General features: G+C 37.7%; 1 pseudogene; it reads right to left on the reverse strand.

The window, feature by feature from the left end:
- Positions 1 to 231: 231 nt before the first annotated feature.
- The window catches only part of LOC101566446, a 40778-nt pseudogene continuing 19205 nt past the window's right edge, over positions 232 to 21804 (reverse strand).

Consider the following 21804-nt stretch of genomic DNA (forward strand, 5'->3'; position numbering starts at 1 on the left):
GCTTTTCACCCTTTTACCTTACTTGTCCATTTTCTTGTCATTGTTCAGAATAACTTCACGTTCTTGCAACATGAGTGGGTCAGAAATCGTGGTAATATGCCTTGCTGTAATATATGAGTAACTTCCCATGATATATTCTAAATGCACATCGTTTGCACAACATTTGAGGGCAATCATGGTGGCATAAAAGCAGCAGCAGAACCAATGGAGAGCTCCGAAATACAAAGTAAGTCAGAAGGTGGCTACTGGAGGTGGTAGAGGCACCAATACCTGGAACACAACTTCAATAGATCGGCTGACAGGTAAAGCAAAGAAAAATGGAAAGCTAGAATAAGCAGCAAAGCCTCCCATGATCCCAGGATACTGTGCCCAGCCCCAGTGCAGAGATGCTTCTGTCTGGAGCACTGCAGGGCTTCGCAGTTTCTCCTGCCAGGACAGAGCCCAGAGCCTGTGATAACAATAACGCCATGTCCCATTCTCACCAGCTTAATTCTCACTTCAGATGTGGAGACAGAGCCGTGCTGTGACGAAATATTAAGAGGAACAAGGCAGGGTGGGGCAACCGGGAATCACCTTGGGGCCAATGTTTGAAGTGTCACTGGAGATATAGTTTCTCTGCTGGGACACAGTTCAGAATCTGTGGCCATAGGGAAGAGTTTCCTACTCACACAGTTCAGGTCCAGAAACCAAGCCACTGATGAAACCCACAGTCTTTCAAGGAAGAGATCAGAAGGGGGCTGAAGCCGGGCACTGACCTGATGCTAGGGTCGGTACTGCCAGCCAGTACCTGAACTCCCTTGCTAGAAAATAGACTGAGATAGTAAGACTGAAGCTGCTCCAGGTTCATGGGCTCTGTTGGGGGACAAAGCTGAGTGGGGAATGGATGAGGTAAGCAGTAGACCAGACAGTCTAGGCTAGGACGCCAGTCTCCTTTAGCACTGTGCGCAGGGGAGAGGAAGGCTAAAGATAAAATCAGAGGTCTGGGACAAATGATATCCCTGGGCACCAAAAGTGGAGAAAGCAAAGTCCATTCGCTGCTGAGAACACCTCCTCCTAACCCAGGTCCCACAGAAGTCATGGAGGCCAGGGTGAGGGAAGACATTGAGCTGAGACTTCCACAGATGAAACAAGACAGGGTGGAGCGTTCTGTGTTTGAAGTAGAGATATCAGGGCCAGCCAAAAAGCTCAGAGGATTAAAGCACCTGACAGGTGCCAGGGATTTGATCCCCGGGCCTGCCATGCTGGCCCTGCCCCTGGCCAGCACTGAGACAGCAATTGAGATGAAGTATGGTGTCGTGTGCCTGTAATCCCAGCTCTTGGCAGGCTGTAAACAGGTGGATCACTATGAGTCCAATCTAGCAGTGAGACCCTGAACACACTGTAGACCCTTCCCTAAAATACAAAAAAGAAAAAGTAGATACATCAGCATGGCCTCGGTGAAGCCGTACTTCCAGAAAGACAGCCTGGACTTTGGGGAGCACTGGCTCACTCTCCAAACTGCTTGTGGAGGGCACGGGCAGCCCACCCAGTGTGCTGATTGGGCCACAGGCCTCCTGCTCTCAGGCACAGAACAAATGAAGTCAGCTGTTGGGAATTGATTCAGCCATCAGCTGACCTTCTCAGGTTCCCAGCCACAATCGGTCAGACCGAGGCAGCCACCAGGCACCCTCATAGCTGTCTGTTCTCGTACAGCACAAACTACCCTGGAGGGAAGAGAGCTTGCATCGCCCTCCATCAGCTGGGTCCACGATGCCCCATCTTCCAGTCACCTTAATTCTACTGAACTTACTTCACTTTCTGCCATGACTTAGGAACACACCTCACCCAAATACTCAGAAAATGCAAAATACAAATTCACGAAGCTTCGGAATTGCAAAAAGAACTCACCTATGATCTCCAGGTAGGGCAAGAAGACAGCAAGCTGGGGAGCTCAGGAGTTGCCACGCCTGCTTATTTGATGCTTCCAGGGGCTGCTGAGCTTCTGCTTTGGGTCCTGCCAACTACAAAGAATCAGACAAAGGAAAATTCCCTAGGCCAATTAAATCCAGCAGAGTTTACTTGAGCAATTAAAACAAAACAAAACGAAAACAGTTTTCAAATCAGGCAACTCCCCAAAGCAGAACAGGTTCTGAGAACTTTCCCCAATAGCATAATCTGGCAGCATTTCTACAAAACAAGCTTGATGCATAGTGACAACTTAATTACTTACTGGTTAAATGGTTACTGAACCTCCTGTAGTTGGCTGAGGCTCAGCTGTGGCCATACACTCCATCTTGGTTTGAAAAAGACTAGTTTAAATCAATGACCACCCACAAAACTTATGAAACAGCTGCACCTAACGCTGTGTCTACACTCTAATATCTGCACTGTAGAAGAATGTACAAATTAATTTAAATATTAAAATACTGAGTGTGGGTGCACTGACAGGTGCCTGTAATCCCAGCTGATGGAAGACTGAGGTAGGAGCATCACCACAAATTTGAGGCCAGCCTGGACTACATTGTGAGTTAAAGATCAGTGTGAACTACATAGAGAGATCCTAGCTCTAGAAAAAGCTGATATTATGACTTTTGGGGTTTTTTAAATAACAACAAAAGAAAGAAAATTTGTTAGCTTATTTCAAAATTATTTTATTTCCCAAATACATGAAAAAATCATGAATTGTCAGTGTGACCAGTTGGACCACGCCAATTAAGTAATAAGATTATGTAGAGAGAATTGTATGAGAAGACAAATTCATCACGGATGAAAGGGAAACTAGATACATTTGAGCCTTTTATGCTATTTATTGAGCAATGAAATACAGTAAGACTATAATAAAGTATGTGACAGAAAAAATTTATGACAAGGGGAAGTGGACCCATCCCCTCTGCTTCTTATGCTTTCATCCTTTGATCTCTTCATCCCAGCTGTTTCAGAAGAGCTTAAAGTTCATACCTGAAGGTGTTCCCCGTAATCTCCAGTCCTGGATATATACTAGGATCATTTGGAGTCTCTTAAAAATGTTGTTTTGTTCTAGGTCCAACTACTTACTCAGTTCTTGTGAAAGTTGGAGACCAGGTAAAGGTAATTTTGAAAATCCTTCAAGTAATTCTTAAAGCTTGGGTTGATAGTCACTGGTCAAGAACTCAAGCAAGAAAATCAATGCTACTCCTTTAACAGGGAAAAATGAATATACGAACAGCATTCTGGCTATTTGAAAATCTCAGAAAGGATTTAATTTTCAGGGTTTATAAAGAAGAATATATTGTGTTGCGAAAAAAACACGAGCTGGGGTGGTAGCTCAGTGGCACAAATGCCTGCCTGGCAAGTACAAGTTGTTCCTGCATTCTATTCTAGGTACCCACAAAAAAAAAAAAAAAACATAGGCTCACTATAGCTAGGGGTTAATATCTAAATCTGCAGTACCATTAGAAATGTGAAAAAAGATACTATAAATTAACATGCGATCTTGAGAATCTCCAGACTGTCCAGGTTGGACTCCAACGTGAGATCCTCTTGCCTCCAGAGTGTTCAGACTGCAAAGGCGTGTGCTACATACACATCTTGAAACACTATTTTTTGAAGGGAAGGGGATATAAGTAAAATACAGTTATAATTTGCTGTACATCATGAACTTGGTAAAGTCTACTAATTCTGTTGCTGGCAATTAAATCCTTTATGTATCTCCAAAACCATTGTTAAGCAAGTTATAAGCTAATCAAGGAATGTGTTACATAAAAAAGAAACAGAAATATATTACTACACAAAGTGGCAGTCCTCACATGGAATCTCTCATTGATCTAATCATGGTTCGATGGCTCATCTGAGACAAGGAAGAAGCTGGTGCCACTGACATGATGACCTTAAATTAAGGGTCAACAGTGAGCCAGGTATAGTGGTGCAGACCTGTAGTCCTAGATGCAGGTAGGCTAAGGCAGGAAGATTGCAAACTGGAACTCAAACTAGGCAACTGAGTGATCTGGCAAGACCAGTGAAGTTGAGATGTCAGCATTAATGACCGCCCATGCAAACAAGCAAAATAACTCACCTGCTAGCTACAGTATTTTGTTCCCATTAATGCTCCCCTCCTCCAAAATAAGTCCTCAAGAATTTTAGAACTAATTCTGTGGACAAACTATAGATATAATAAATAAATGATTGAAAAGTGTTATTACTGAGGTATTATACAGATGCTATAAACCTCATAAAACAGTTTGTTTTGGAAATTATGTAAGTAAGGGATTAAGGTGAAAGGAAGTCTAATGAGTTTAGAGGGGGTAGAGCACACCATTCTGCAGACTTACAATGGATTTTCTGACATTCAAAGGGAAAGATCACCACCAATTAAAGATTTTATTTACATTCAATAAACAACAATAACATAAAGATCAGATCCTTAATAAAAGATAAAATTTATTGTTCTTTATATAATTTACTAGTTCAAAGGAGGGTGATTAAAATAATGATCTTGTTAGAAAGCATTTCAGAAGTGCTAATGTATCTGTGGTTATTTTTGTAATTAATAAAAGAAAAAATCAGCCTGTTATTTTATACCAATACAATCTTTTTCTAATTGGTATAATTTAATTGATGAGAAAGTGTCACTGAACTTTATAGTACTTGATGGTTTACTAACTCAAGCAACATTAATCTGCCAGTTGCTCTAAAATGTATCAAATAATTGAAATTCAAGTCCCACTCAGCTATAGACTCGACTATAGTTATTTATTTAGTTATTTTTGTATTTCTAGTAGTCTGGTAGAGTAGCACCAGTAACAATAGGTTGGAGAATCAATAATCAAAGACTGTTAGAGAAAATAGCTCCTTCTTATCTGCATTCTTGCTTTCTTTAGTTTCATTTATTTGTGGTCAGCCATGGTTTGAAAATACTAAATGAAAAATTCCAGCAATCATCAATGCATACATTTCAAATTCCATTCCATGATGAGCAGCATGATTGAAAATACCTCCTTCCATCCTGCTCCATCATGCCTGGGATGTGACTCACCACCCTGCCTGGTGTCTCCACCGCAGAGGCCCTGCTCAGCATCCACCCAGAACATAATACTGACCATCATGGACGAGGAGTGCCTGTGTTTAAGTAACTTATTTTACTTAATTAGGACCAAGAAGAACAACTGATGTTGCCAACTCTGATACTCCAAAAGAAACAGTGAAGTTCTGCCTTTAAGTAAAACATGAAAGTTTTTTACTTCATAAGAAAATATAAATCATATGCTGAGCTTGAATAAAAATCAATGAAACCATGAAGAAGGAAAAATTGTCATTCCTCAAACTGTGTAAGTTATAATGATTACATTTATTTATTTATTTATTTATTTATTTATTTATTTATTTATATCAGGGGTTGAACTCAGAACCTTGCCATTGCCAGGTAGGTGCTTATGCTGCTGAGCTATCTCCCTGGCCCATTTTATTATTGTCGTTGTTACTTTTCACTGAATCTAACTTATAAATTAAGCCTCATTATCAGCATATATATGTAGGAAAAATGATATGTAAAGTATAGTCAGATTACAGTAAATGTTTACATTTTAAAAATGTCTCATAGTGAAAGACACACTGAAATTAGTTTCCCTTCAGAATACTCAACAAAAGACACATTGATACTAGTCCCCCTCAAAATACTTTTTGCTTCAAACACATTTATCCCATCATTGTTGGTGTGTTTATTTCTGTTGTAGTAAGTTTTAAGATGCAGACATCCACTGTATCTTCCAATCACCCCTGTGCTGACAGCTTGGTACAACCCAGTTGCAGGTGTCCCTCTAGCTCTCGGAATGCAGCCCTCGTGAATAAAGGGAGCTGCTGTGTTGTTATCACTTTGACCTCACTTTAACTACACGGTTAACAGTTCGTGGTTCTGGAATTCCTTGGGGGTGGCAACATCGTAGAGGATAAATGCTGGACACCCTAAGAATGCTTAGTCTGTACCTTAATATAATCAGGGAATAGCCATGCTGAAAATCTAAACTTAGCCATGCTAAACTGTCAAGATGGGGTTCTTGAAATCAATGATGCTACCATACCCCGAGGACACATATTGCTATGACTATGTGTCATCTAGAAATGTTAAGCTCATAAGAAAGAAAAGTAGAAAAATGGTTTCCAGAGTGGGGGATGGGAAATGCAATAGGAATAAAATATATGAAATTCTTGAGGTAAGAGACGAGTTCCAGGGCTATAACCCATAGCACAGGCGGCCATGAATGGGCTGATCCATTTGTGATAGTTGTCATTCAATCTGTATGTACATGATACTGTACACCTTGAATAGACTGAATCTTGATTTGTCAAATGAATATTTTATAAATAAGAATAAAAACAAAGGAAAGGGGGGCTGGAGAGATGGCTCAGTGGTCTAAAGCACCTACTTGGAACAAGCTTGGCAAAGCACAGGGACCGCGGTTTGATCCCCCAGCACCACATGCCAGCCAGCCGCGCCCCCTGGTGGGCTGAGCTGGCCACACACACACACACACACACACACACACACACAGAGTAAATAAATGTTAAAAAAACAACAACAACAAAAAAAACACTCAAAAAAAAACAAAGGAAAGGAAAAGTAGCAGTGTTGTTAGTTTTTATGTTATGACAAGACTAAACTGAAAATAGCTTGCTTTTGTAGGAAGCAATGCCCATGTGAAACTTTGTTTTATCTATGCCCTTCAAATAAATTGGTAACAAGGTTTTTGTGAAAATAGTGCAATGTTTCTTGATGCTGAATATTGCCCTGTTTTCCTTACTACAAGATATTAGAACAAAAACCCATATTCTACTGCTGCAATACTCTGCAGAGGCTGGATTAGCTCTGAGACTTTGGCTCACTTATCTATTCTAAGAATCAGTTATGTCATGTACAAAAAGAGATTCAAATTATTCTTATATCCTGTGGATGTTGCTAAGTTTAAATAAAATTATCAAAGAGATGGAAGGAGGGAGAAGAGGGGAAAGGAACACAAAAGAATGGAGATGTGTTGTGTTTATGGTTCTGGAACTCCACGACAAATGCCATCATCACATGGCAAACATGTTATAATAAAAAGAAAATTAGAACAAGCAAAAAAATAAAGATGATACATAAAAAACCCGGATCCCAGTAAGAACTTGCAATGTAAGGCTAATGCTCTGACAGGCACATGTCCTTGCAAGGATGTGAGTCCAGAGGATCCGATTCTGCGTCTGTTATGGTTTGTGTCTACATGTCCCCCCAGAAGCTCATGTAGTCATGGGGCAGACTTCTAGACTTTGTGATTAATTCATGATCCAGTTATGGGATTATGGGTGTGAGTACTGCTGGGATTATGGGTTTAAATGCTGCTGGGATTATGGGTGTGAAAACTACTCCCAGCCTGGGGTAGATAGCTTGAATGCAACATCAGGGAGACAGACTCGCTCTCTGCGGCCATTGTTACTGCTACTCATCTCATTTTCTCTTGCTGTTTTGCTGTTTTCTGCTACCCTGAACTGCTGTCCTCTGCCATGTGCCACTCTGCTTTGGGGCCAACTGAGTATGGACTGAAACCTCCACTGACTGTGAGCTAAACCTTTCCTTCCTTAATTTTGGGTGTTGAGTAGTTTGTCCCAGGGAGAGAAAAGTAACACCATCAGAGCATTTTTATGTGAGGGACAGAGAAAAAAAAAGGCAGCAAGAAACAGGTGAGAGGCTGAAATGGATTGTCCCTGAGTCCCTAGACCAGGACACATCAACAGAGCAAGTATGGCAGCTTCTTCTGGGCCAGGGAATGGCAGACCCACTCTTCAGGAGGCCTGGTGCAGGCCCAAAGAAACAGACTCTGCCACACACTCTGTAAATCACAGCTGAAGGCACCTGTCTGAACCTCTACAGCACTTAGGTACAGGCCTCCAAAACGTTTTGTTAGATTTATCCCTGAGTGTCTTAAGTGTTTTAATTTTTCTGAATGTCATCACTGTCTTTGAACATTTCAATTTGCATCTAGCATGCAGGCTAGCATCTAGCACATATATGTGTAACTTAGTGTTTAATGTAGCTTTTATGCCTGTCACACTTTTTGAGCTCCATTATGAACTCCATTTTGAAATGTCTCTGTGAACTTTCTATTATGTATGAATAATTGTAGTTTTGTTTTTCTCTCATAATTTCCATATGTGATATCTTTAGTTGTATTACATATAAAAATGCAATTCAATATGGGGAAAAGTGATGGTGGGAATCCTGGATTTTAGTGTGTTATGGTTTGGATTTTGTATCCTACCTGACATTCTATCCAAGGGTCATCGGCATGTATGTGCACTTGCATGTGTGTGCATGCATACAAGTTGAGATGCTGGGGATCCAACTCTCCACCTTTGTGCTGAGTTACATCCCAAGCCATTCTTTGCATTTTACCTTGAGACAGGGACTCTCCAAGTCATGAAATTGCTCCTGCTGGCCTCAGCTTGTGATTCTCCTGCCTCAGCCTCCCACAGTGCCAACATTGTACTGTAGTTGTGTACCATCACACCTGAGTCATCTGGAGTATTCTTGTAGACCCTGTGTAACTTACAGTTTGGATTTTACATCTATGTCTAGGAAACATTTAACTTATTGTTTTAGATAGGATGAAAGATAAAGAGCAAGTTGTCTACAGATATTTTTCAGTAGTATGCTCATTTTTCCAACACTATCTCTTGCACAGATTGAAATGTCTCCTAAAGTCAATAGATGGATCAATATCTGAACTCTGTCTTTTCTTCTATTTATCTAAATGTTCAGCCTTAGTCATTGAATGTAATGGATTCTTAATGTCTTAAGCGGGAGGTGCACATTGAAATTTATTATACAGCTTTGATGGCTTTTTTTTTTTTTTTTGGTACCTGGAATTGAACTCAGGACCTTGCTCTTACTAGAGAGGAGCTGTGCTGCTGAGTTATACCCCAGCTATACAGCTTCAAATCAAGATTTTTAAAGTACAGTATTTCTAGTTAAGGACTTCTTGAACTTGTACTACCAATTTCAATGTTTCCATTTTCATATTTCCCCAAGTTTCTTGTGATTTCTGTTGATGCTGGGTGTACTTAGAAAGATATTCTTTCATTTTAAAAACACTGTCTGATAATTGATTTCCCTTTTAGTTTGACTGTAGCCACAGTATATAATTCTTTAAGATTTGCTATTATATTTCTCATGGCCCAGGATGTAATTTAAGCTGGTAAATGTTTCATATGTACTTTAAAAGTGTGTATTCTTGAGGTGCATCCATTTTCCTACAAATGACTCAAGTTTATCTTTCTTTATGGCAGAGTAGTACTCCAATTTATGTAACATCGCACTCCATCCATGCGTCTGTTTATGGACATATGGGCCATTTCCAAGATTTATATTCTTATGAATTGTGTTGCTATAAGTGTGAGTATCCATATAGCTCTGTAATCTGATATCTTTATAATCTTAAGTGACATAAATCAGACACACAACCTTAAATATCACATGGCTTCTCTTCTGTGAGAAACTCAGAGCAAAAGAAAAGAGCAAGATAAAAGAGATAAGAGGCAGTAGGAATATGGATCTTTGTCAAACAGGAAGGGGATCAAGAGGTGAAGGCACAGGCAAGGGAGGAGGAAATAGGGGATAAAAAATGTTTTTGCCTCAGCTTAATTTTTGAAAGATTTTTTATGGCTATAGATTTGGGGCTGCTCTATTTTTTTAAATACTTAAAAAATGTCACTCCTTGGGCTTGTGGCTTGCATAGTGCCATGGTTTGCAGATGCCCCTATGTACAGGGTCCCTCTCGCTCCCTCACACATGAACTCTTGCCCTTCTACCTGCCATGATGGGATGATGCAGGAGAGAAAGGCGCTCACCCATGCAGGTCTGGGGCTTCCAGTCTTCCAGAAAAACAATGAGTCTCTGTTCTTTACAAATTATCTGGACTCAAGTAAAGGCGCTCCTTGACTTACACTGAAGTTATATTCTGATGAAACTTGAAATGGGAAATGTGAAGTGAAGAAGCATTTAAGCTGGAAAATTCATGAAGCGTCTGAGCTTCGCCTCACAGTGCTCTGCAGATCAGCTGCTCTGGAGCCTGGGGCTCTGGCTGCTGCTTTTCTGTGGTGTTTACTCTTCTATTGGTACTTTAAAAGTTTTTGGTTTTTTCAATATGGTGTTTTAATATGTCTCTATATAGATCACTTTGTTTTTGTTTTGTTGTTACCTGAATATGTAGCTTTCTGTTTTTCTTTCGGTTTGAAATATCATTGGCCACTCCTCAAATGTTTCTCCTTCCCATTCATATATATATATATATATATATATATATATACATATTCACTATATGAATCTTGCTGTTTAACTGGATTAGAATATTTCAGATGGTCTCCTAGCTTCAAGATGCTTGTTTCTTTTTAAAAAATTTATTCTTTATTAGTTCAGATGATTTCTGTGAACCATGTTTATTCTCCTGTTTTATAACTCAGCTGCTGGATTTTCTGAGCAATGTAAATACATCAAAAGAATTCTCACCACTGATTTTTGTGTTTGTTTTTACTCTGTTTCAGTTTAAAACTTTTTTAAGTTTTTGTCTCAACTGAAAATTTTCACTTGTTCATATTATTTATCTTTCTTTTCTCTCTCAGATTTTTAAACTAATCTGGTAGTGCTTTCAAGACTGCCAGGCACTGTCTAGGGTGCAGAGTTTTTCTCTGTGTCCTCTGCCTACCTGAAGCTTTCCACATGCCCTGCATGTTGCTTTCCATAGAAGACCTTTCTCCATGCCCTTGTTTCTGTTTCAAGGTCACCAATGATAAAAGACAGTTTTTTTCTTTCGGCAGAACCAGGGATTGAACTTAGGCCCTTGCACTTGCCAGGCAAGCACTTATTCTCCTGGTTTCTCTCCCCAGCCCCTGTCATTCCTTTTTTTAAGTGAATAAAAAGAGTAAAAACAGCACATTAGAAATGATACGCAAAAGATATATTCACAAGTGAAATAAACCAGACCCACATGTGTAAATACCGTATAGTCTCCCTAGTATAAGAGCTCAAAAGAAGAAATACAATAGAAAGATATAACATAACTGAAAGGAAAGTGAGACTTAAGGATGAGACAATGAAGAAAAGGCAAGGCGAAAAGCTAGGAAACATGACAGGGACAAAGTCATACATTTATATGCACAAGATGGGTAAGGCAAAGATCCTGAGAATCTTCAGCAGGTTTTTGAAACTAGCAGTTAATTGGTAGGATTCTCACCCTGACTAACTATATATGCAGATATCTGTGAACTAAACAACTGCACTGAAGATAGCAATGTGTAATACTAGGATCATGCTTGGAATGCCTGTCATTCTGGTCTTCCAAATACGTACTACTTGTTGTGTCATACCAGTTACTGCCACACTGTCTCTCAAGTAAATTTTTGTTTTTTTAAAAAGGATAATAATGAAAACAAGAGATAAGAAAAAAAATGTCATAGGACTGTCCTGATACAGTGCTGTATATGGTTAGTTTTCTAAATTTCTGTGTAAAAATATTATGTAATTGTTCATTCCTATTTTTAAAATAATTTTTAGGTTTTAATTTTTTTCCTTCATATTCTGTAGGGACTTAAAGTTTAACATATCAATACTTAATGGAAAAGACCTGTTCCATGTTATGTCTAAGATGTTTGGTATTCAGATAGTGAGGTTAAGCTCAACTGCCTATGTTGTAGCGTAATAATAATAAGCTTCTCTTCTGGAGGGTTAACAACAAGTTTGCAGGCCAAAAATTAGAGAAAAAGAAGTGCTGCAAGAACAGCTATCATTTGGCCTTAGCCTTTCAAGGTCAGTGAGGACTCAGGACATAGGAGAATGTATACTGTAACGTCTTGTAACTCACTTGTGTCCCAAATTTTCTGATCAAGGAGATTATGGGGCCACAGAGGAAAGTGATTGATGATGTAGAGCATGTCTAAGGAGAGTCACCTGGAGAGGATACATTCTCTAGGCTTTCACAGGGAACAAATTGGTCAAGCAATGGCCGAGACTCATGGCTGACACTAACAAAGGATCTACAAACTACGGAACAGAGTTTCATGATAAATCCTTAGGGGATTTGCCTGACCTTGTCAGATACAAAAGTTACATGTTTTTGTTATATAGGTCTTGCCTTATCTTGGTCTTAATCATCCAGCAGAAAAGTATAAAAACAAAGTATAAAAAATAAAGCCATATTAATATGCTGAGATGTAAAAGCCTCAAGTCAACAACTTCTGACATTGTCAGTCTTACAGAAAACCCACTACTATTATGGATTACTGGACTATATTGGAATATTTTTCTGAATTCATGCACCTACAATATTTAAATGACAATGGAATACCCATCTCTGACAAAACTGAACAAAAACAGGTGATACAAATGAAGGACCATTTTGTATCTGTGTATTCAAAATAGGATAGATTTACAGCTACTTTCTCTTAATTCAATGAATAGAAAGATATGTATTAATAGTGTTTGTGGACAGGATGTCATGTCTTCATCTTTTACTATGAATAAGCACTAAGAAGACAACAATATGCAATGTATTAATTATTGAAACTGTGCTACTAATCGGTTTTGAAAATGTCTCCTTGCTGTTTGTTTCTCAATAAAATTATTTTAAAAAAGAAAAAAATGAAATGATGCACAGTTTCAATAAACAAACAATAGGAATTCATCTATGGTTGTTATATTGCATAATGGTATCTTTAAATTAATTGTTTAGATTACCAGCTATAAGCAAGCAAAATTGGTAAAGCAAAATTTATAAGACATTAAAAAGGAGAATAAAAAAATTAAGCATTAACTGCTCTTTTCAGTAGACTACCAAGTTGTTAAGTCTCTTGCTTTGTAAAATAAAAAGGTCTAAGACATTAGAACTTAACTGAAGCTACTGTCCTAGTGACACCAAACACCTTGTACAATAATAGCTGGCTTTGAACAGAGTTACAGAATTAGGAAACCCTTAGACTGAATAAGAAAAAAAGAGTAAAAACTCAAATATATGAAAGCAGAAATAAAAGAAGAGCAATTACACCCAAGGCCACAAAATAAAAAGGGACAGGAGATTATCAGGAAAAAAAATCTAGCTACAAATTCCTGAATAATTTGGAAGAACTGGATAAAGTGAAAACTATACACAGCATAAAAAGACTAAGCTATGAAGAATATAAAGTTGAAATAGACATACAGAGCATATGGAAATGAAATCAGGACATGCAGATGTTTCAGCAAAGAAATAAGAAGACAAAATGACTCCACTGTTGAATCCTACAAAATATTTAAAGAAATATTAATTCCATTACTTCAAAATGTCTTCAAAAATTTGAGGAGGTATGAATGCTTATAAACTAATTTTAGTAGATTGTTAATACTGAGACATCTAATCTAGATGAGGCCATTATAGAACTAAAAGGCAACATCCTTGAACATATGTAAAAATTATAGACAAAAGCCAGCAAACTGAAGTGAGCAGCACACTAAAAGGATCATATATTATGACCAAGTAGGATTTTATCCTTGGGATGCAAGGATGGTTCAGTATATCCACTGTGTGACCCAATACGTTAACTGAATAAGACATAAAGATTATTTGGTAAATGCTGGTAAAGCATTTCATGAAACACAATACACTTTCTGAATTTTCTCAAAAATCTCAGAGTAAATCAGGTGTGATAGCACACCACAGTAATCCCAGAAATCAGGAATGTTAAGGAAGAAGGATTGCAAATGTGAGTGCAGCGTAGGCTACTTTGCAAGTTGGCCATATGTTGTCTGAAAGTTAAAGAAAAATTAAAGAGGACAGAGGATGTAGATTATAGTAAAAATTCTTAGTTATATCTCCAGTGGGACTAAACTGTGAGAGTAGAAGGAAGGTATCTTGCTATATTAAGATAACTATGAAAAACAAAATGGTTCCAACTAAGATCAAGAGCTAGGCAACCACTCCTCTACCCATGAGGATACTTTTACAGTTAAAATATACATTAATGAAAGAAATTAATATACCATTTAAGAACTTTAGCAGACCCTGGGCAGCCTGTGGGACTCCAGTAAGCCCAGACCTTTCTTATCCCCCATTGCACAGATGTGGAGCTTCTGCTGGTGCTGGTCCAAACTTGCAAGAATGCAGGAGGACTCTGAATGGCCTGTGGGATGCAGGAGAACTGAGATCTGTCAGCCCAGTGTGAGCAGGTGTAGGTTTCCCGGAGCCATTTAGGAGCTTTGTCAGGCTCTGGGTGGCCTGTGGGACTCTGTCTGGGTGATTACTGAGAGCTTCAAAAATGTAAAAATGGGGCTGGGGAGATGGCTCAGTAGAATAAATGCTTGCCTGGCAAGCTAAAGGTCCTGAGTTCAATTGCCAGTACCACTAAAAAAAAAACAAAACAAACCCCCCCAAACAACAACAACAACAAAAAACTTAAGAGGGACTACCCACTCGGTCCCCCCTCCTGTCCCTCTCTACGACAGGAGTTTTCTTTCTCTCAATAAATATATTCTGCTCATAAAAAAAATGTAAAAATGCAGGAGCAAAAGGCATTCTCAAGCCTTTAGCCTACCTAGAACAAATGCAGGAGACAAAGACATACAAGAACTTGGAAATCACACAGTAGAAATCTCTGAAATGATAGAAACTAAAGAAAAGACACAAGTCTATCAGGCCATAGAAGAAATAAGATCAGAAATAATCTCTCGTGTCCAAAAAGAAAGGAAAATAATCATGAAAGAATTGCTCAGGAAAGGTAGAGAAGACATAGATAGAAAAATAGAGGGAAATATAAAAATGATGAAAACACTGAATGAATAATACAGAAAAAGAATTAGAATGCTTGAAATAGATTCAAACAGATATCCAGGAAATTGAGAATTCCATTGAAAGCTGGCAGAATTTCCTGAATGAAACTTAAGATAGACTTTCAGACCCCTAAAATAGTGTTCCAGCTAATGAATGTGAAATAATAGATTTCTTATAACTAACAAGGAACTGGGAAATAGCAATTCAGCAGCAACAAGATGTTGTAAAGAACAATAATATAAAAATAATAGTGTCAACAAAGAAGCAGGTGATAGCACAAATGACATAAAAAGACTATTTACAGAAGTACTAGCAGAATATTTTCCAAACAAGAAAAACAAAACTGACATACAGCTAAGCTAGACATGTAGAACTCCACGCAGCCATAATCACAATTAATCTACACCTAGAAACATGATAAGAAAGATCTCAGAAGTTCGGCAAAAGAATTGAATATTAAAAGCCCTTAGAATTGCCGGCCAAATAGCTCAGTGAATTAAAGTGCCTACAAGCAGGCATAGGGGCCAGAGGTTTGACCCCCAGGCCTGCTGTGCTGGCCCCATCCCCAGGGCACATTGAGATGGTAATTGAGATTGGGTGTGGGGGTGCGCACCTGTAATCCCAGCTCTTGGGGGTCTGTAAACAGGCAGATCACTGCTAATGCAATCTAGTAGTGAGACCCTGAACACCCTGTAGACCCTTCTCAAAAAAAAAAAAAATTAGGAGAAAAAACAGATCAACTACAATGGAAAGCCAATAGAATCATGACATATTCCTCAACAAAAAGAACCAAATGAAGAAGAGCTTGAAGTGAAGTATTTCAGGTTCTGAAAGAAAATAACTTTAAACCCATATTGATGTACTCTGCAAAACTATTTACCAAATTTAATGGCAAAATAAGATCCTTCCATGACAAAAAAGAATTGAAGAAATGCATGATCATCAAACCAGCCCTACAAAGAGTACTGACAGATTATTCTGGAAAGAGACAAAAGTAATCACATCTTCAAGAAACAAAGAAAGGAACCACCAAGCAGAGAAAGCAATTAAAAAGAGTGAAAAAGTATGGAACCTATAGCAGGAAAATAACATAACAAAGATAAGCCAATACATATCAGCTATGACCATCAGTGTAAATGGCCTTAATCCACTAATCAAAAGAAACAGACTAGCAGAGTAGGTTAAGAAACATAATCCAACAACATGCTGCATGAAAGAAACACATTTAACTCAAAACGAAACTCACAGACTAAAAGTGGAAGATGGAAAGCAATCCTCCATGCCACAGAAAATCAGAAAAAAGCAGGGGTCAATACATACTTGTTAAGGGGAAATTGCAAGAGGAAGTGATAATTATAAATATATATGCAGCCAACATAGGAACACCCTTCTATATAAAACAAATTTTAATGGACATGAAAATTTAAATAAGCAATAACACAATACTAATGGGGGACTTTAACATACCATTGTCACAAAGAGATAGATCAACTAGGCAAAAATCAGCAAAGAAATAACAGAACTAAACCAAACTTGTGAAGAAATTGACTTAGTAGACCTTTACAGAGTGTTTCACCCAGCAATAATAGAATATATACTCTTTTAACCTGAACTCAGGACTTTCTCTAAAATAGACCATATACTAGCACATGGAGCATTCTTAGGTAAGTGTGAAGGAACTGAAATTATCCCATGTATACTATCTGACTGCAGTACAATCAAACTGGAATTTATTGACAAAAGAAACTACAAAAACATCATAAACACATAGAAATTAAAGAACAAACTCCGTAACAACCAGTGGGTCACAGATGAAATTAAAGAAGAAATTAAAAAATATTTACAATCAAATGAAAAAGCAGAAACAACTTAACTGGAACCTGCAGGATACAATGAAAATTGTCTTAAGAGGAAAATGTACAGCAGTAGATTCGCACATTAGAAAATCGAAAACACCAAAATAAGTGATCTTATGCTGCACCTCAAGCTCCTAGAAACAGAAGAGAAATTAGAGCCCAAAGCCCAAAGAAGGCAGGAAATTATAAAGATTGGAGCAGAAATTAATGCATTGAAGATGCAGAAACCTATACAAAGAATAACTAAATAAAGAATTGGTAATAATTGGTATGTCATGACAAGAAGTACGTATTGAGAAGACCAGAATGATAGGCATTCCAAGCGTGACCCTTCTATTACACATTGCTATCTTCAGTGAAGTTGCTTGGTTCAAAGGTATCAGCATGTATAGGTAGTCAGGGTGAGAATCCTATCTACTAATTGCTAGCTTCAAAAACCTGCTGATTTTTCTCAGGATCATTGCCTTGCCCATCTTGGGTATATAAATGTATGGCTTTGTCCCTGTCCTGTTTCCCAGCTTTTCTCCTTACCCTCTCCTAATTGTCCAATCCTCAAGTTCTCACTTTTCTTTTAATTGTGTTACACTTTTCTATTTGTATTTCTTCTTTTGAGTTTTTATACTAGGGAGACCATGTGATATTTATACATGTGGGTCTGGTTTATTTCATTTATAAGTATATCTTCAAGTGGCATCCACTTAAATATAAAGACTTTGAGTTTGTCATTCTTTACAGCTGAGTAATATTCCATTGTATTAAAATACCACATCTTTTTCATCCATTCCTCAGGTGATGGGCATCTTGGTTGTTTCCAAGATTTGGCTATCAGAAATCATGCTGATATAAACATAAGTACACATATATTACCAATATATGATATTTTCAGTTCCTCCTGGAAAATTCCCATTAGGAGGATAGCTGGCTTGAATGGGATTTCCAGTCCTACTTTTTTTTTCAGCAAAATCTAGTATTTATTTCTATAGTACTTTATAAATGGAATTTTCTTCGACTTGTATCCATTTCCCGGGGCTTATGGACCCATTCATACTCTCCATATTTAAAATCAAAGGTTCCTTTTTGAAGAGATCTTAATTTTAAGGTAAAACGTGATCCAAGGTCTTGAATTCCCACTTTCTTTTCACTCTTGAATATGTACCTATGAAATCTGAAGAAAATGTAATCTCTCTGATTGTGGAATGTGGCAACCTGTCTTCCAATAAATTGAGGATTATGGGGAAAAAGAGAAGCAAACATATGTCCAATTAAATGACCCAACCTTGTTGTAAAGTTATTCAAAAATTATTTCAGGTACATGTTCTGTTGGGTCCTTGCCCCTTCTCTTAATTTCTTTTCAAAGATGAACACTGCTATTTTAAAATGAGCAGCTGGACCATTTGGTGTTTTACGATCTTCATTAACCACAATTAGATCAGTGAAATCTCTTGAGATGCACTGTGGAATAATTTTTTTCAGAGCCAGTCCTCTTCTATAATAAACATGTGAGTTGGGTATAACTGTTGAGAGCTGCTGGCAGAGTTTTACCATTCTCCCATGGGGTATATCTGATGTTGTGATGAGAATCTTGGGAGAAGTTTCTCTGTTGAAGTAAGGAGCAAATTCATCTGTAGCTTCATCATAAGCAACCTCCTCATCATTAGGGTCTACTGTAGTCTCATCATAGACTCATTGGTTGTCGATAGTCTTCGGAACTGGTTTTGGTGGAGCCTTATCACCAAGAGATTCTCTCTTCTTTTGAGTTTTTTCTTAGCAGTCAACTTTTCCTTTCGCTGCTGCTGTTTCCACCGCATCAACATTAAGTGTCGCCGCTGTTTGTTAATTTCCAAAATGTTGAAGCCTGGGGGGAAGGCAGTAGCTTTCGGGGGCTGGACCCCGCCTTCCGTCTCGCCATCCTCGGCGACTGCAGCCTCTTGAGGGTCTGCTACAGCGGCTTTCCTTTTCAAGCCTTTCTTCCCGCTGCCGCCACTCTTTTCCCCGGCCTTCGCCACATTGTTCGCTTTCCAGTCCTAGTTTTGTAAGGAGTCTCCACACTGATTTCCATAATGGTTGCACCAGTCTACATTCCTACCAGCAGTGGAGAAGGGTTTCTTTTTCCCCAGAGCCTCTCCAACATTTGTTGTTGGTCGACTTCTTTATGATAGCCATTCTTTCTGGGGAATGATATCTTGGCGTGTTTTAATTTGCATTTCATGGATGGCTAGTTATGTGGAGCATTTTTTCATGTATTTATTTTCTTCTTTAATTTCATCCTCTGAGAAGTGTGTGTTCATCTTGTAACTCAGTTGTGTCCCAAATTTTCTGATCAAAGAGATTATGGGGTCACACAGTAAAGTGATCGATGATGTAGAGTATGCCTGAGGAGGGTCACATGGAGAGAAAACATTCTTTCAGCTTTCACAGAGAGCAAATTGGTCAAGCAATGGCTGTGACTCATCCACATGGCTGACACTAACAAAGGATCTACAAAGTGCAGTACAGGTTTCAGGATAAATCCTGAGGGGATTTAACTGCCCTTGTCAAATACAGACATTACATTTCTTGTTTTGTAGATCTTGCTTTATCTTGGTTTTAACCATCCAGCAGAAAACTATAAAAATTAAGTATGAAAAGTAAAGCCATATTAGTATGCTGAGCTGTAAAAGACTCAAGTTAACATCTTCTGACATTGTCAGTCTTACAGAAAACCCACTATTTTATGGACTACTGGATTATATTGGAATATTTTGCTGAATTCACACACCTACAATATTTAAATGACAGTGGAATACCTATCTCTGAAAAAACTAAATAAAAAACGGGGATACAAATGAAAGACCATTTTGTATCTGTATATTCAAAATAGGTAAGATATACAACTGCAATTTCTTAATTCAATGAATAGATTTGTTCTAATAATCTTTGTGGACAGGATATCATGTCTGCATCTTGTACAATGAATAACCACTAAGACAACAATATGCAATGCATTAATTATTGAAACTGTGCTAGTAATCAGTTTTGAAACTGTCTCATTGCTATGTTTCTCAATAAAATGATTTTTTAAAAAATAAGCTAGGATTGGAGATTCCATTCATGCCAGCTATTTTCCCCCTGGGTATTTTTCAACATGAACTGAAAACTTCATACCACAGTGGTATATGCATAAACATGTATTATGACATATATGTAATAACATATTATAACATGTTTATAGCAGGCAATTTGTCATAGCTACACCCTTGGAACAACCCAGATGCCCATCAACTGAAGAATGGATAAAGAAGATGTGGTAATTTTTTGCAATGGAGTATTACTCATCTGTAAAACAGGATAAGTTTGAGAGTTTGTTGCTTAATGGATGCAACTAGAGAACAAACTCTTAAGTGAAATAAATCAGACCCACATGTGCAAACATCATATTTTATTCTTAGTTTGAGAACCTGAAAGAGAAAAATGGAATCTGACGAGCACAAATAGATACTGGGAAAGGGGATGAGCTTGTTCAAATGAAAAGAGTTAGAGTTTAGCAGAAGAATGGGAGAGGGAGTGGGGGAAAGAGATTTATCTAGGTATGTAAGCAGGATACTTTGGACAACTGTACTGTGCATTTCTCCTGGTCTATGGAAATGAGAAGTTAATGCTTAATTTGTTTTGTCTCCTTTTCTCAATTATATGGACTTCTTCTCTTCTTAATTTCTTATGCATTTCTTTCTTTTTTTCTTTCTTCAATTTTACATTCATATATCTGGTAATATGAATAACTGGTTGGAAGACAACACTATGTATTACAACAAATACTGTGAAATTCGTATTGCTTTTTTAAGTGAAATTATATATCAGTGTAAATTTTTGTTTTAATTCTAATTTGTTTTCTCTTTAAAAAAGAAAATTAAGAAAATACAAATAGAAGGCATGCTGTTCCTAGACTAAAAGTCTTAATATTGTGAAAATGTTCATGCTACATAAAGCATCTAAATATTTAATGCAATCTCTATCAAAACTCCAAAGAAATTTTTTTCCAAAATTTCAATTTTATTTATTTATTTATTTATTTGGTACAATGCCTCACTGTGCAGATCAGACTCATAGTGATCCTCATGTCTCGGCCTCTCCAGTGCTGGAATTATAGGTGTATGACACCACACCCAGTTTAAATGACCAGCATGGCATGCCCACTGTTCTTAGGCCAGCATGACATGTGGTACTGGGGATCGAATCTGAGTCCTTGGACTTCCCAGGCAGGTGCTTGGCCCCAGGAGCTATCACCTCAGTCTCAAACAAGTTTTACATAAATAAATATTGTAGGGAATGACAAATAACTCTGAATTTAAAAGTGATCTCAAATAAGAATAATGCTGGTGATATCGCACATCTCTATTTCAAACTACTATATTAAAAAGCTATAATAATCAAAGCATGGTACTGGAATATAAATACAAATATTAAGCAATGCAGAGATTGGAAAACCCAGAAATTAATGCAAAATGTGTAGAAAAACTACTCATACACAGGATGCTGTGAATATACAATGAGGAAAGGGTGACCCCTTCAAATAGTGTTGGGAAAATTGAATGTAAGTATTCTTAAAAATGACTTTGGAATCCTCTTACAAATACATAACACAGTCTTAAAATAGATTGATGATTTAAATAAGACCTGAAATTATGTAGTCCTTATAAGAAAATATAGGGAAAAACTTTGCTGTTGGTGTTGGCAATGGTTTCATGACATCAAATCTCAGAAAAAAAAAAAAAAAACGAAATTTAAAGTGGGACTCTATCAAAGCTCTTGTTTATCAAAAGAAAAGACAATATGACAGACAGCACAGGAGAAAATATTTACAGATCAAGTCTCCGAGAAGGGGTTAAACCCCAAAATTGTTGGAGTATTCTCACATCTGAATGATTCCCTGTATTCTGTTTGCTAGAATTTTTTGAGGATTTTTGCATCTATGACCGTGAGGGAGATTGGTTGTGGTTGTCTTTTTTAGTTACATATTTCTCTGGTTTTGATATCAGTATAATACTTGCCTCCAGGAATGATTTTGGGAGAATTGTTTCCTTTTCAATTTAATTGAAGAGTTTGAGGAGTATTGGTATCATGTCTTCTGCAAATATCTTGTAGAACTCAGCTGTTAATCCATCAGGATCTGGATTTTTCTTTGCTAAGTTTTT

Source organism: Octodon degus, unplaced genomic scaffold, assembly GCF_000260255.1.
Source record: "Octodon degus isolate 3935 unplaced genomic scaffold, OctDeg1.0 scaffold00075, whole genome shotgun sequence".
Lineage (NCBI taxonomy): Eukaryota > Metazoa > Chordata > Mammalia > Rodentia > Octodontidae > Octodon > Octodon degus.